This window comes from Camelus dromedarius, chromosome 26, assembly GCF_036321535.1.
Source record: "Camelus dromedarius isolate mCamDro1 chromosome 26, mCamDro1.pat, whole genome shotgun sequence".
Classification (NCBI taxonomy): Eukaryota; Metazoa; Chordata; class Mammalia; order Artiodactyla; family Camelidae; genus Camelus; species Camelus dromedarius.
The window spans coordinates 24,330,786-24,347,441 of record NC_087461.1 but is presented as its reverse complement, the minus strand read 5'-3'; positions in this window follow the sequence as shown (position 1 = coordinate 24,347,441).

The window sequence follows — 16,656 nt, the reverse complement described above, 5'->3', positions numbered from 1 at the left end:
ATCTAGTGAACATTAAATATTTTTGTGTAAAAAGAAAGAGATACAAGAAAATGGAAAGACAAGTAACAGACTTAGATATACTACATATATAACAGCAAATGAATAATATCTATATTGTATACAGAATGTCTATAAATTGTCAATCCAATAAAAAATGCACAAAAACAACAGGCAATTTTCAAAAAAGTATACACAAATGGCCCATCAATATATGAAGAGATGCTCATTGTCACGCGTATCAGGAAAATGCAAGTTAAACAACAATGAGGTAATTTTACACAAATATTCACAAAGCAAAAATTATATAGGTTGATAACAGCTATTTTTGGTAAGGATGTGGAAAACAGGTACTATTACATATACACCTTTGGTGGGAATGAAAAATTAGCAAAGCCAATTGTAAGGCGCACGTGTCTCCTTACCCACTGGAAGGAATATGGTCAAAGCACATACAAGTGTTGACGAGGATGCTGATGGGATGTAAAGTGGTGCAGTCGCTTAAGCCTTGCGGTTTCTTAAGTCATGACTCAGCAATTCCACTCCTAAGTATGTGCCCACGAGGGATGCAAATGTGCATCCATATGAACTCTTGTTCATCACAGCATTATTCACAGTAGCTGAAAAGTGGGAACAACCCTGTTGGAGGTGGCCGTGGAGAGGATATGACTGCCAGGCAATCTGAGAACTGGCCCTGGGCGATCGGAGTTTCCTCCCATTCTCCTTGTGTCTCCAGTGGACGCTCTCCTCATTGTTTCCACAGTGGGAGCCATTTTCAAGGATGCAGTCTTGAGAGAGCACTGTTTTGCTGAGACCATCTGGATGGTATATATGACTGAACCCAGTTAAAGCCTCTATAGAAACTTCTAAGATTTGGCGTGCAGGTGCAGAGATCCACTCGGTCACCTAAGACAAGCTTTGTAAGTAAATTCTTCTGCTTATTCAACCTGCCACCTACCAATCTGGAGTAGTCTGCCTCTTTCTTTGGTCTCTCCTTGCCCTCCAGGTACAGAGGCCAGGTTGTGAGCCAACAAACCCATATGTTTATCAACTGGTGAATGGATAAGCAAAATGTGGTATACCCATGCAGTGGAGTATTATTCAGCCATGAAAAGGAATGAAGTACTGATACATGCTTCAACATGAACAAACCTCAGAAATACTACCTTGAAGTGAAGGGAGGCAGACACAAAAAACCACACAGTGCACAGTTTTTGGTGTGCAATGTCCACAGTAGAAAAAACCATAGGGACAGACAGCAGATTAGGGCTTCTGCTGAGGGCTGTATGGTAGAAATGGGGAGTGGCTGCAGATGAGTGTGAGATTTCTTTTTGGGGGTGATATAAATGACTTAAAATTAAATTGTGGTGATAACACACAACTCTTTAAATATACTAGTATAAACATGAATATACGAACACCCACTTAAAATGGGTAACTTTTATGGTATGTGAGATATCTCAGCCAAGGTTTCAAAAATGCACATATCCTTTGCCACACAATTTGATTTCTAGAAATATGGCCTTCAGAAGTATTCGTGTGTACAAAGGTTGCTGTTCAAAGATATTGCAGCTTTTCTCATAATTTCTCTCGGAAACAACCCCATTCTATAGTGGTAGCCTACTAGATGAAGTGTAATACATCCCTTATTCCCTAGGATGGACTATAATGATTATCTTTTAAAAATAATAAGGTATTATTTTATTTACATATACAGAAAAGCCTTCGAAGCTATACTGCTATGTAAAAAAGCAATCTGCAGGTCAATACACATAGTATAATCCTATTACGTGAAAAAATTGTAATTGTATGTACTCATACAACTGTATTACTCCCTACAAATAGGACTGGCAGTTTATTTATCATGTCCACAGTGGTTACTTCTGGGCAAGGGAGAGGAATTGGAGTCAGAAATAAAGGAAGTCTTCCACATTTAATCTGCATAGTTTAATATTTTTAAAAATTTTGCACAATTAAAATGTGTTCCTGAATCATCAGTGTTTAAAAGCGCATTAAGAAACAAAGAAGAAAACTTGGGGGAAGTGTGTGCTTCATATAAAACTATCTCCTAAAAATTAAATGGTATACGTTTCATAACGGTTTGTGTGGAGAATGCATGTGTGGTGAGAAATTATGATGGACTGATCTCAGCGTTTCCAAACAGCAAAGTGAAAGTGAATCCATTTTAGGAAACTTGTCATGAACCCAAGTATTTTAAGCACACAGACCTGTGATTGAAGCAGAGTCAAAGGAAATGAGGGTCTAGGGGAGGGAAAGAGAAGCTGAGACTCAGAGAGACACTGAGGAAAATTTCAGCTCTTTGTCGTCCCCCAGTGATGAGACAGAGACCTAAGCTGGGGCTCTCTGGAAGGGATCCAGCTGTAGACTTCGCCTTGAAAACAATTCTGCCCTTTAACTATTTCCTCTGCTTCTGGAATCTAAGTTAGTGCAATTACAGTATTGGTTTTTCCTACTGTTGTTTTTATTGGCTTGAGGTCAAGGTGACCAGGAATGGGAGGACATGCAGCTCAGTCACGAATCACTGGTGCCCTGGGCACGTGGGGCCTTGGCGGAACTTTGGGCTGGCCCATCACAGCCTTCCTGGCACGTCCTCCCTCTTGGACAAGGCTGAAACTTCTATTTACCTTCCCCTTGCTTCCAGGAGGACCCTTCATCATATGACTAAGAATACTGTTATTTCCCTTTCTGCTACTTCTGGATGAATGCTTAAGACTTAAGCTTAGAAGAGATGCTATAGCCAAGGACTGGAGAAATGCTGGCTCTGTTAGGAGCTGGAATGTGGACTGGCTTAGAGTAGAATTTGCATCGGAGAACACAGGTGGCAGCATCAACCGTCCTGACTTCACTGCTGAATCAGGAGATGCGCCCACATGGGTACCTCCTTGGTCATTTGTCCAGTTATCAACTTGTTCAAGAGGATTCAGGAAACCATCACGCCTGTATCAGCCACGTACCAGCAAAGAGGGGGACAGCATTACTAAAGCACCCACTGGGGACCAGGAGGGCAGACTCCTACTCGATGATCTGTGAACCAGAATCAGCGTCCACAGGTAGCCCCTCCAGAGTTAATTCAACCAAGGGAACATTCACTGCGAAAATTCAAACAAGCGAACACGATTTTCTGGTTAAAACTTGTAAACTGACTTTAACTGGATGAGCTGTGTGTGTCTCTTTCGTTCCCAACCGCTTTCAATGTTTCTCAAAGATAAGCAGTCAGATCAATCAACTAAAAGTACTTACTGAATATGTTTACAAGATATCTTGCTAGAAGCTGGTTTCACCCCTCGGGCTGTTTATAATCTTGTCCAGAGGCAAAACATTGCAGAAGTTGAAACATATAGTAACAAGCATTAAATTAAATAAAGTGCTGCATGAACACCTAGAAGATAAGCCCTATAGGAGCAAATTAAGAAAAGAAAATAAATACAGTAAATCATGTGGTTTTATGATTACAGAGATGCTCTCATAAATGTTCTGAGGGGAAGCAGTGGAAATGAACAGTTCAAATGATATTTTAAATGAAATGTGCATCTTATTTTTCCTTGACCTTCCTCTTTGCTGCACAGACTCTTCAGAAAATAAGCCTGGAGAGTTTGAAAACCCAGGTTTTTATGAGGATCAGTTATAGGAGAGCGGATTGCAAAGAGGAGGGGGTAGCCAGGAAACTCACAGCCCCGCCACGCACAACAGCATGTCGCGTTGCTAGGTAACATCTGACATTGTTTATTTCCAAAGAATTTCCTGAGGTGTTTAAGGTTAGGCTGTGGGTGAGTTTAGATCTGCTTCCTCTTGTGAACCCTGAAGAGCCGCATGGTTTGCTGGGGCATGATTAATAACAAGCCAGTGGCCAGCTGTCCCTGGGTACCTTTAGTGAGTACGCAGGAATGAACAGGGCTCCGGGGAAGGACGCTTGTCCTGTCCAGGCTGTTTGTCCATTTTTATCACAATCCTCAGTGATGGGGATACAAAATCATATTAGGTCCTGGTCTTTTTAGAGCTTGAAATCTAAGGAGGAGAAAGTATCTTTCAGATAATCACACAACGATCAGAACATGACAGCCAGTGTGTGCCACGTGGTTTGTGCCACGTGGTGTGTGCCACAAAGTCCCCCAAAGAAGCTGGAGCCCAGGCAGTGAGGGTGAATCCACAGCACAACAAATCTAGCCAATTAGAAACTACTAGACAGACAGAAAGATCATGGGCAAGTCCAAGTAGAACAAAACTGAACACATGAAATTACCTTTTCTCTTCTGCATTTTATTTTTCAGGCAAGGAAGTTTAACGTACGATCCAAGACTTGGAGGATCCCAAATGTAGGCTATGTATTTACTCTTACTGATAAGCTATTAGTTTTAAGAATAAGTCCCCTTTCCCCTCATTCTCAAAGCAACTCATTAACCAGCCCTCCCTTCTTACATAATGAAACAGAAAAGACATCTTAAAGGCTGATCATACGTCATCCAGCCAGGCGAGTTATATTTTGCGAACTTGCAACCTTGAGGCTCTAATGAATCACCTTGCTGTATCAGAGGTGACGACTTTCTTTACCTCATTTTCCCTAATGGCCTGCTTCTCACACAACATCTTGGGGAATCTGGCCCGCTGCGCTGGCTTTTTCTGCAGTGCTGCGTCATTTTCCTCCATTTATTTTACCCCTGGTGGCTTTTGGCTCTGGGTATCCAGTCTCACCCTGCCTCCTGTTCCATGATGGAGCAGAGAGAGCGGATGGGCGTTGGGGCCCCAAAGAAGCCAAGTGAGGGAGCAGCCAGCTAGAGGGGTGGCCGTCCCAGGAGTCAAGAGGAGACCCCTTATTTCCTGAGCCCACCCTCTCCTCTCCAGAGGGTGAGCTGACACTTTGTCTCAGCTCACATTTATCGAGTGCTGCTGTGCGCTAGCCAGCATGATGGTCAAACATGAGGAGGCTCGAGTCCCCATCCTAGAGTTTATGCTCCTTGCAGGCTTTCAAGTAAACAAGTGTCCCCAACATGGAAGAAGCCTCCCACATGTTGAGCCTCCCTGACAGAGGCAGATATAGAGAGTGCGGGGGCCACAAAAGAGCAATTTATATTCTCCCAGAGAGTATGAGGGAAGGGCCAATGCAGGTGTCACGAGAGAGAACTGCGGCCTTACTGGTGTCGCCAACAGGGACATGCCTATAGGCTCACACACACGTTTGTATAAGAGCAGGACGTGGTGATTCCAAGGCCACAGCCAGCTCCCAGCCTCTGTGCTCCCCTTCCCAGTGGAACTAATTGTTGGACTAATTCCCACCAGCTGACAGAATGAACCAGGAGGTATCTGGGGCTGTCTGCTTTTAGTGGGAGGGCTATGTGTGTGTGTGTGTGTGAGAGCGAGAGGAAGAGAGAGACTGAGAGAGAGAATTCACATATTCACATTGGGTGTGGGTTTGGAGTTTTGGGGAAACTCAAGTGGGCAAGAGGGTGAGGTTAGAACCTCAGGCTCTGGTTGGAATCTCAGCCGCACTGATTCCTAGCTTTGCAATCCCGAGAAAATAAAGTCTCTGGCCTCAGTTTCCTCATCTGAAAAATGGGGATAATGAACATATCCGCCTCTCTTAGTCACTGCATGAGTGACGGGAGTCAGCCCATGTGAAGCAGGTTGCAGACCTTAGCGGCTGTTAGCGTTCCTGTTCCGCTATTTGTGTCTGGCCTCTGTGTGGTATTCATGAGGTTCCAGCAAGTGCAGCCCCAATCAGCAGAGACCCGTGCGGTCTGGGGAGCTTCAGGACCTCACTGATCAGCGAATCAACGCCTGCGGCCAGGGCGACCCCAGTACCAGACCCTCTGCCACGTGGTGTGATTTACAGCCATAACACCCACCTGCTCCCGAATTCCCCTGCTAAAAGCTGAGGGCGTCAACCTTGAAAATCCTGACTACAGTTTAGATCTGTGACAGTTCTGCCATGCCGACACATGGGGAGAGAGGACAATTACCCTCTACCGCCAGGCAGACACCTTGAAGCGTCCTCAGACGCTGGGGACAGGCAGGATGATCCCTCTGGGCTGGGGGAGGGAGGAGACAGGCAGGCCGAGCACAGGCGCAGAGGGGCGTGTGGCAGCCAAGCAGGTGCCCCAAGGAAGCTGAGAGGAGGATGGTGGGGGCTGCATGGGGGTGGCGGCAGAGGGGTGTGGGGGTTGGGGGTTGGTGTCTGGGGCCTGCTGCCCAGCAAAGAGTAGGTGTACAGGAAATACCTGCCATTACAAGACGGGTCCTGATAAACAAGTGGGACCTAATTAAACGTACAACCTTTTGCACAGCAAAGGCAACCATAAGCAAAACAAAGCGACAACCTACAGAATGGGAGAAAATATTTGCAAAGAGTGAAACTGACAAAGGCTTAACCTCAAGAATATATAAACAGTTCATATGACTTAATAAGAAAAAAAAACCAACTCAGTCCAAAAATGGGCAGAAGACCTAAACAAGCACATTTCCAATGAAGACATACAAATGACCAACAGGCACATGAAAAAATGCTCAATATCACTAATTATCAGAAATGCAAATCAAAACTACGAGGTATCACCTCATACCAAAAGAAGGGCCATCATTCAAAACTCCACAAATGATAAATACAGGAGAGCACACATCATCTCCCCAAGCCCACATCATATCCTCAAACCCACATGATATCGCCGAGCCAGCATCCTGTCCCTGAGCCTGCGTCGTGTCAGCGAGCCAGCGACATGTACGCGAAAGCAAATCATCTCCCCAAGCCTACATTTGCCCAAGCATATATCATCTCCCAAAATCCGCAACATCTCCACAAGCCCGATCTCCCCTAGCCTACAACATGTCCCTGAACCCATGTCATCTCCCAGAGCCCGCATGATCTCCTCGACCCCGCATGATGTCCCCAACTTCCATCATCTCCGAAAGCTCACATCATCTCCCCAAGCCCATATTTCTCCAAGCCCACATCAAATCCCCAAGCCTGCATCATCTACCCAAGCCTGCGACACCCTCCGAAGCCCACATCTCCCTAAACCAAATCACCTTCCCAAACCCGTAACACCTCCCCAAGCCCAGGTCATGACCCCGTGCCCACATCATGTCCCCATACCCACATCATCGCCCAGAGCCAGCATCATCTCAGCAAGCACGCATCAAGTCCCCAAGCTCACATCATCTCCCCGTGTCCACATAATGTCCCCAAGCCAACATCTCCCCAAGCCCACAACATCTCTGCAAGCCCACATCATGTCCCCAAGCCTGAATCATCTCCCTGGTCTCGCATCACCTTCCAAGCCTGCGTCATGTCTCTGAGCACGCGTGAACACTGCAAGCCAGCAGCATGTCCGTGAACCCACAGGATCTCCCTGAGCCTGCATCATCTCCCCAAGCCCCCATCACCTCCACAAGCCCACATCTCCCCAAGCCTACATGTTTCCCCGAGCCCACAGCATCTCCCCAAGCCAAATCATGTCCCAAAGCCGGCATCATGTATCAAAGCCCACTTCTACCCAAGCCCAAATCATCTCCCCAAGCGCACATCATCCCCCCGAGCCTGTGTCATATCCCCGAGCCAGCGTCACGTCCCAGAGCCAGCGTCATACCCGGGAGCCCACATAATCTACATGAGCCCATTTCATCTCCCTCAGCCAACACCATCTACCCAAGCCCAGTCATCTCCCAAAGCCCATGTCATCTCCCAAAGCCCACATGATCTCCTCAAGCCCAAGTCATCTCCCCAAGCCTAGTCATCTCCCCAGGTCCAATCACCTCCCCAAGGCCACGTCATCTTCCAAAGTCCACATGACCTCCACAAGCCCATGTCATCTCCCGAGCCCGAGTTATGTCTCTGAGCTCGCATCATGTCCCCAAGCCTGGGTCCTCTCCCCGAGCCACATCATCTCCTCAAGCCTAATCATCTCCTCAAGTCTGCGTCGTATTTCAAAGCCCACATCTCCCCAAGCCCACATCATCTTCCCAAGACGCATTATCTCCCAAAGCCCACATCTCCCCAAGTCCACATCATGTCCCCAAGCCCACGTCATCTCCCGGAGCCCATATGATCTCCCCAACCTCCATCATCTAAAAAAGCTCACATCATCTCCCCAAGCCCACAATATCTCCCCAAGCCCATATTTCCCCAAGCCTACATCAAATCACCAAGCCTGCATCATCTACCCAAGACTGCGTCGTCCTCCGAAGCCCACATCTCCCTAAACCCACATCATCTCCCCAAGCCCGTAACACCGCCCAAAGCCCATATCAGGACCCTGTGCCCACAAGATGTCCCCATGCCCACATCATCGCCCGGAGCCAGCGTCATCTCCCCAACCCCGCGTCAAGTCCCCAAGCTCACATCCTCTCCCCGTGTCTGCATAATGTCCCAAAGCCCACATCTCCCTGAGCCCACATCATCTCTGCAAGCCCACATCATGTCCCCAAGCCCGAATCATCTCCCTGATCTCGGGTCACCTCCGAGCCTGCGTCATGTCTCTGAGCACGTGTGATCACTGCAAGCCAGCGTCATGTCCGTGAACCCACAGGATCTCCCCGAGCACACGTCATCTCCCCAAGCCCCCATCATCTCCACAAGCCCACATCTCCCCAAGCCTACATATTTCCTCGAGCCCATAGCATCTCCCCAAGCAAAATCATGTCCCCAAGCCGACATCATCTATCCAAACCCACATCTACCCAAGCCCAAATCAACTCTCCAAGCGTACTTCATCGCCCCGAGACTGTGACATAACCCAGAGCCAGCGTCATGTCCCAGAGCCAGCATCATACCCAGGAGCCCACATGAACTACATGAGCCCGTTTCACCTACCACTGCCCAGGTCATCTCCCTGATCCCGAGTTCTGTCTCTGAGCTCGCATCATGTCCCCAGTCATGGGTCATTTCCTCGAACGAAAATCAACTCCTCAAGCCCAATCATCTCCCCAAGCCCACATCATATTCCAAAGCCCACATCTCCCCAAGGCCCACATCATGTCCCCGAGCCCACGTCATCTCCTGGAGCATGTATGATCTCCCTGAACTTCATCATCTCAGAAAGCATACATCATCTCCCCAAGCCCACGATATCTCCCCAAGCCCATATTTCCCCAAGCCTATATCAAATCCCCCAGCCTGCATCATCTACCCAAGCCTGCGACATCCTCCGAAGCCCTCATCTCCCTAAACCCACATCACCTCCCCAAGCCCATAACACCTCCCAAAGCCTACATCATGACCCCGTGCCCACATCATGTCCCCATACCCACATCATCTCCCAGAGACAGCATCATCTCCCCAAGCCCGCATCAAGTCCCCGAGCTCACATCCTCTCCCCGTGACCGCAAAATCTCCCCAAGCCAACATCTCCCTGAGCCCACATCATCTCTGCAAGCCCACATCATGTCTCCAAGCCCAAATCACCTCCCTGATCTCAGGTCACCTCATGAGCCCGCGTCATGTCTCTGAGACGGCGTGATCACTGCAAGCGAGCATCATGTCTGCGAACACACGTTATCTCCCTGAGCCCGTGTCATCTCCTCGAGCCCCCATCACCTCCACAAGCCTACATCTCCCCAGGCCCACATATTTCCCCGAGCCCAAATCATCTCCCCAAGACGAATCATGTCCCCAAGCCGGCATCATCTATCCAAGGCCACATATGCCCAAGCCCAAATCACATCCCCAAGTGTACTTCACCTCCCCGAGCCTGTGTCATATCCCCGAGCCAGCATCATGTCCCAGAGCCAGCATCATATCCAGGAGCCCACATCATCTACGTGAGCCCTTTTCATCTACAGGGCCTGGGTCATCACCCTCAGCCAACACCGTCTACCCAAGCCCAATCATCTCCAGAAGCCCATGTCATCTCCCAAACCCGACGTGATCTCCTCGAGCTCAAGTCATCTCCCCAAGCCCAGTCATCTCCCCAAGCCCAGTCATCTCCCCAACCCCAATCATCTGCCCAAGACCACGTCATCTCCCAAAGCCCACGTGATCTCCACAAGCCCACGTCATCTCTCCGAGCTTGAGTTATGTCTCTGAGCTCGCATCATGTCCCCAAACCTGGGTCATCTCCTCGAACCAAAATCATCTCCCCAAGCTACATCATCTTCCCAAGCCCACATCATATTCCAAAGCTCACATCTACCCCAGCCCACATCATGTCCCCGAGCCCATGTCATCTCACCGAGCCCGTATGATCTCCCCGATCTCCATCATCTCTGAAAGCTTACATCATCTCCCCAAGCCCACATTAAATACCCAAGCCTGCATCATCTACCCAAGTCTGCATCATCCTCCGAAGCCCTCATCTCCCTAAACAGGAATATCTTCCCCAAGCCCATAACACCTACCAGGCCCACATCATGACCCCGTGCCCACATCATGTCCTCATGCCCACATCATCGCCCAGAGCCAGCATCATCTCCCCAAGCCCGCGTCAAGTCCCTGAGCTCACATCATCTCCCCGTGTCCACATAATGTCCCCAAGCCAACATCTCCCCAAGCCCACAACATCTCTGTAAGCCCACATCATGTCCCCAGGCCCGAATCATCTCCCTGATCTCGCATCACCTTCTGAGCCTGCGTCATTCTCTGATCTTGCATGATCACTGCAAGCCAGCATCATGTCTGTGAACCCACAAGATCTCCCTGAGCCCGTGTCTTCTCCCCATGCCCCCGTCATCTCCACAAGCCCTCATCTCCCCAAGCCTACATATTTCCCTGAGCCCACAGCATCTCCCCAAGCTGAATCATGTCCCCAAGCTGGCATCATCTATCCAAGCCCACTTCTACCCAAGCCCAAATCATCTCCCCAGGCGTACTTCACCTCCCCGAGCCTGTGTCATATCCCCGAGCCAGCGTCATGTTCCAGACCCAACGTCATATCCGGGAGCCCACATCATCTACGTGCGCGCATTTCATCTATAGGGCCTGGGTCATCTCCCTCATCCAACACCATCTACCCAAGCCCAATCATCTCCGGAAGCCCATGTCATCTCCCAAAGCCCACGTAATCTCCTCGAGCCCAAGTCATCTCCCCAAACCCAGTCACCTCCCTAAGCCCAATCATCTCCCCAAGGCCACATCCTCTCCCAAAGCCCATGTGACCTCCACAAGCCCATGACATCCCCCCGAGCCTGAGTTATATCTCTGAGCTCGCATCATGTCCCCAAGCCTGGGTCATCTCCCCAAGCCAACATCATCTCCTCAAGCCCAATCATCTCCCCAAGCCCACATCGTATTTCAAAGGCCACATCTCCCCAAGCGCATATCATTTCCCGAATCCCACATGATCTTGCCAAGCCCACGTCATGTGCCCTAGATGGCATAATATCCACGAGCCCAAGTCATCTATGCAGACCCGTGTCATCTACTGGAGCCCACTTTATCTCAAGGCCATGTCATCCTCCGAGCCAACATCTCCCCAAGCACACATCCTCTCCCCAAGCTCACATCATCTCCCCAAGCCCACATCATGTTTCCAGACCCACATCTCCCCAAGCCCACATCATCTCCCCAAGCCCACATCATCTCTCAAAGCCCACATTTTCTACCCAAGGAGACATCTCCCAAAGACAGCATCATCTCCCAATCCCGCATCATCTCCTGAAGTCGCGCCATCTCCCAAATCCCATGTCATCTCCCCAAGCCCGCATCATCTCCCCAAGATGCAAATTCTCATGCAAACTAGTTCAGATTGGGTGGAAAGGGAATGGTGGGGACCAGCAGTGTAGTTGATGTTGTGAGTTCACAAGAAACTCCTCACCCTCACCCCTTCACACACACACACACACACACACACACACACACACACACACACACACACAAACTCACCACAGCACAAACACACTGCAGTGACTGATAAAGTGTTTTAAAATATTTGAGAGACTATCATTGTATCCCCTGACAGGAAAAGTCATTTCTTGTGTATTTGACTCCTAAACCTTCAGGACCTAGACTCATGAAGATTGTATCACAAATACTGAGGGGATTCCGAGGTATAGAAGTGGAGGCACCCCTCTCCCTCCCCATCCTGGTTCTCCCACCCATGCACACTCCATTATTCAGGATGATAATGTTCTATCAAGTCACCACTCATTCTGAATTGGCTAGTACTGAACTATTTGCTCCAAAAGGAAATACAGGGTTAGGTTCCTGTGAGCTTCTGGTCTCAGTGTTTTCATCAATATTTGCCCAAATCCTTGTAAAACAGGCCCATCTTATCAGTGCTGGAAACCTGCTTATTCACATAACCCTGCGCAGGCGTTTTAAAAATTCCTCCTGACCTGCAGAACCTGCCTCACCTGCAAGTTTCACCTTTTTCATGCTGTGTTGGCTTTTGAAATGGGTGAGCCAGCACTGGCCCAGGGGAGTTTAATGTTTTCCTGGCCCTGAGGAATGTGATCGTGAATTTCTTTGGCTTTTAGCCTCAGAGGAATGGTGTCCATTAAGCTTTTTTTTTTTTTTTTCCTCCAATCAGTCCTCATCTCTGAATCCACAAATTTAGCCCCTTTTCTATCTCTTCCATAGGTTCATCACACACCAGAGACGTGACATTAGCACTTGGCAGCGTGACTTGATGTGCAGGTCAGTGAATGTCTTCTTCCTTTTTCTGGGTGTCCCATATGATTGATTCCTTAGCATTAAACTAAAGACACAGCACTGTGACTCCTGCCTGAACACAGCTTATTGTAACACACGCATTCTCTTCAAAAGGCATATCGTGACATTCTTGTGCTCGGGAGTACTAGGCAGCACTCTGCTTGGGGGCCATTTCAAACAGTGTGACCACCGTAAAAAGCCACAGAAACGTGAAAGACGCAGCACTAAGTAGGCTGCAGAAAGGACAGCTGTTCAGTGTGAGCTGACACAAGAAGGCGGTGCTGCCTTGTTCAGCCTCTGCTGAAAATGTTTGCACAGGACGACACTACATGTCCTCAAAAGATGGCAAAAGTGCCACCAGTATCAATTTTGTGGCTACAAAGACATCTTGGCAAGTTGGCAAATTTGAAAAACAGAATCTGCAAGTGATGAGGATTAACTCTGGGAATGATGCACTTTGGCTTTGGGAGGACCAGTTTTTAATCCTTTAGGGCTGCTCTAACAGAACACCATCTATTGAGTGGCTGAAACAACAGATACGTATTTCTCATAGTTCTAGAGGCTGGGAAGTCCACAATCAAGGTAGAGGCAGATTTGGTGTTTGGCGAGGGCCCTCTTCCTGGCTTGTAGATGGCTGCTTTTTCCCTCTGTCTTCATATGGTGGAAGGGACAAAGGAGCTCTCTTGGGTCTCTTTTAATAAGGGCACTAATCCCACTCATGAGGATTCCACCCTCATGACCTCATCACCTTGCAAAGGCTCCACCTTCAAATAGCATCACACTGCGGAGTATGAATCTGGGGGACACTAACATTTGGCCTTTAGAAGCCAACATCGTATACTGATTGTTAGTTCTGAATCTATACCAAAATCCTGTAGTAAGGCTGTAACATTCCATCAGTTCTCTTCCAGCTGGTGCTGGCGGACTATGGAGAGCCATCTGTAATCCAGGTCCCAAGTTTCCCCATCAGTCAGCTGCTACTCCAAGCCGTGGACTATCAGTGTTCCGTTCTCCACAGCGTCCGAATCTACCAGATCAGACACCTGATCCAGGAGCCCCATTTCTGTGCGTCTTCCCCAAAACCATTTCTGGACAAAATACTCTAGCAGTCAGGGTTCAGTCAGGCAAACATGTCATTCAGGCTATTTAAAACTGGAAAATACTCCACTCAGTGTGTTCAGGGCTCCCACAACCGCTGAAAGGACTACAGAAGCAAAAGCCAGGAGAGGCAATGCTGGCACCTGGGAAGTCAGGACGTTCAGGAACCCTGGGAAAGTGGCAGTGATGGTCTCGGCCACCTGTGGCACCCTAACACGTGATTCCCAGGACCTGCATCATGTATGGAAACCGTTCTCACATCCACAGAAGCCTGCTAATCTGGCCCCATTTCTAAAGCAGTAATGGCCTCTGTTTCTCTTTCACCTTCCAGGTCTCAAGCAAGGGCCAGGCATGAATGGAAGCCATGCTAGAAGCATGGAGCGAGGGACCTCTCCAGATTTCCAGCCCATACAGTGCCAGGAAGAGTGTGGACAGGGGCAGGGATGGTGCCAAGATAACAGTCAATCTATGGGAAAGGAAAAAAAAAAAAAGCAGTCATAGAGCAATATGCACAAAATAACAGCACTTAGGGGAGAACTTTTACACGATAAATCTGCATCCTATAGCTGGATCAGCACACAGACAGACGTCTAGAAGGAAACACCGAGCTGACTACTGGAGGTTACTTTGTGGCTGGTTGGGATGGGTAAAATCATAGGCAGATGAGTTTTATTCAAATTTTTGGGAAATCTTTTTGCTGTGAGAATGTATGTTCAGATACAGGAAATAAATTGGGTGGTAAAAGGATGGAGGAATGTAAGGTAAAAACCTGAGAGATGTTGGATTAAGAAAATGTTCTTTCATTTTTTTTTGAAGAGAATGCCAAATCTTATGTATATTTATAGACTGAGGGAAGGAGCCAAAGATTCTGAAGATGTTGGACATAAGAGAGCAGGGACCAGTGGGGCAAGATCTCGGTGGGATCCGGAGAGGATGGGTGACAGTTCAAGGTGGTGTCTTGGCCATGGAGACTGAGGGCACACAGGCAGGAGCAGGTGCAGCCAGCAGACTGCAGATAAACCGGGAGGAAGAGCAGAAGAAAGCTGAGAGAAATTAGGCGTGATAGCCAATCACGGAGAGTCAAGCAAGGCCCCCAAATGAGAGTGGAAGGGGCAGCGGACAGAACAACCATTGTGACTGTTCCGAGGGGTTGTGTCGCCTGACCGCTGAGGATGCTGCAGTGTGTTTCAGGGTGTGCGGATCCCACGCCCCTGAGCTGAGAGTTTCAAGCATGGTGTTTCTGAGAATCACCAACCTCTCCCATGACATCGTGATGTAAAGCAGGGCTTCTCGACCTCAGTTTTACTAACATTTGGGATCGGAGAACTCTTTGCTGTGGGGAGCTGTCCTGTGTACTGTAGTGTTTAACAGTATCCCTGGCCTTAATCCACTAGATGCCTGCAGCATCCCCAACACACACACACACACACACACACACATTTCCATGACGACTATGTGGATGGGGTAGGGAGCATGATCTTATCTCTTACTCAGCCGGCCTCCTGCTTATTCTGCAAACACACCAGAGCCAATCCCACCTTGGGGCCTTTGAACGCACCATCTCCTCTGCCTGGAACACCCTTCTCCTGGTTTCCTCAATGTATTTGGACTCTGCTCAAGAGTCACCTCCACAGAAAGGTCTCCTCTGAGCACCCCGTATAAAACAGCCTCTCCTTCCCTCCTCATCCTTTCACTCTGCCCCCTTTTCCTTCACAGCACTTATCACCCACCTGACATGATAGTCTCTGTTTATTCAGTGGTTGTCACTGCACCCTCTTCCCACCTAGAATGTCACCTTCATGAGGACAAGGGTCTTGTCTGCTTTGCTCACTGCGATGCCTGCCGATGTCCAGAACGGTGCCTGGAATCAAGCAGGAGCTCAGCAAACACACGTGGAGCGATGGAATATCAGAAGCCCTGGTATTTAGCACGTGCAACATGTTGTGCACCTGCACAGTTCCCCAGGGCTGGGGACCACAGGTTCTATCACCTCTCCAGTGGGGTCCAGGAGCCCAGAGTTTAATAACAACTGTAAAGTTGGTCCCGGAAGACCTGGGCTCTAGCAGGGTGGGAGGGGACCCTGGACAGAGCCCGAAGAAGGATGCAGAAAGGGAATCTGCGGTCAAGGTGAAGGTTGGTGTTGGGGTCCAGTATACAGGTGGCCTGTGTCCGAGGATGTGGGGGGGCCACGTTCGTGGGAGGGACCAAGGACTCCTTCCTGCTCCGCCTCCCGCTTCCCATGTTTTGGGGCAAATACGGGTCCCCCCTCCCCCACCCTCTGAGGAAACAGACATAGGGATTTCAAAGTCAACCAGAAATGCTCTTTATTCACTAGAGCTCAACACCCGGGTCCAGCCCTGGGCCAAAAACCAAACAACTTAAAATCTGACTCAGGGCTCTTTTTTGCCCCTAAAATAAAATCTAGGGAGTCGCCATGCCCATCCAGGCACAAAACCCACTTTTCCTGTGGGAGCTTCGTGAACTTTACTGTTGCAGGAGAAAACAAAGGAACTTTACAAAACTATCGCAACTTGTGGGTGGGTGGGAGGTGGCAGAGAGACGCCTTCCACTGGGGAAAGGACCCATCGGTGATTTGCCATTGGGGGCAGGAGCGCAGTGAAACTGAATGAAATGAACATAGGAAGAACAACTAGGCGGAGGTCAAGGGTATCGGCTGTCGGCTCACCCCAAAGCCCTCCACCCCCGATAAGCCTGCAAAGATATGGTGCCCCGCTGCTGTGGCCCCTCCTCCCTCCAGCTCCTGATGGATGGGCTGTTGAGGGCAGGGCAGGACCCATCCGGTGCCGTCCACGATGAAACAGTGGATCTACCAGTGGCTGAAGAAGGTGGAGAAGGCGGGTTGAAGTCAGGATCCCATCTTGAAGTTCGTGGGCTGGAAGGTCCAAGCCAGCCTGTTCCCTCTCTCCACATTCTGAGGGGCAGACTGGGAGAGCACAGTGGGGTCC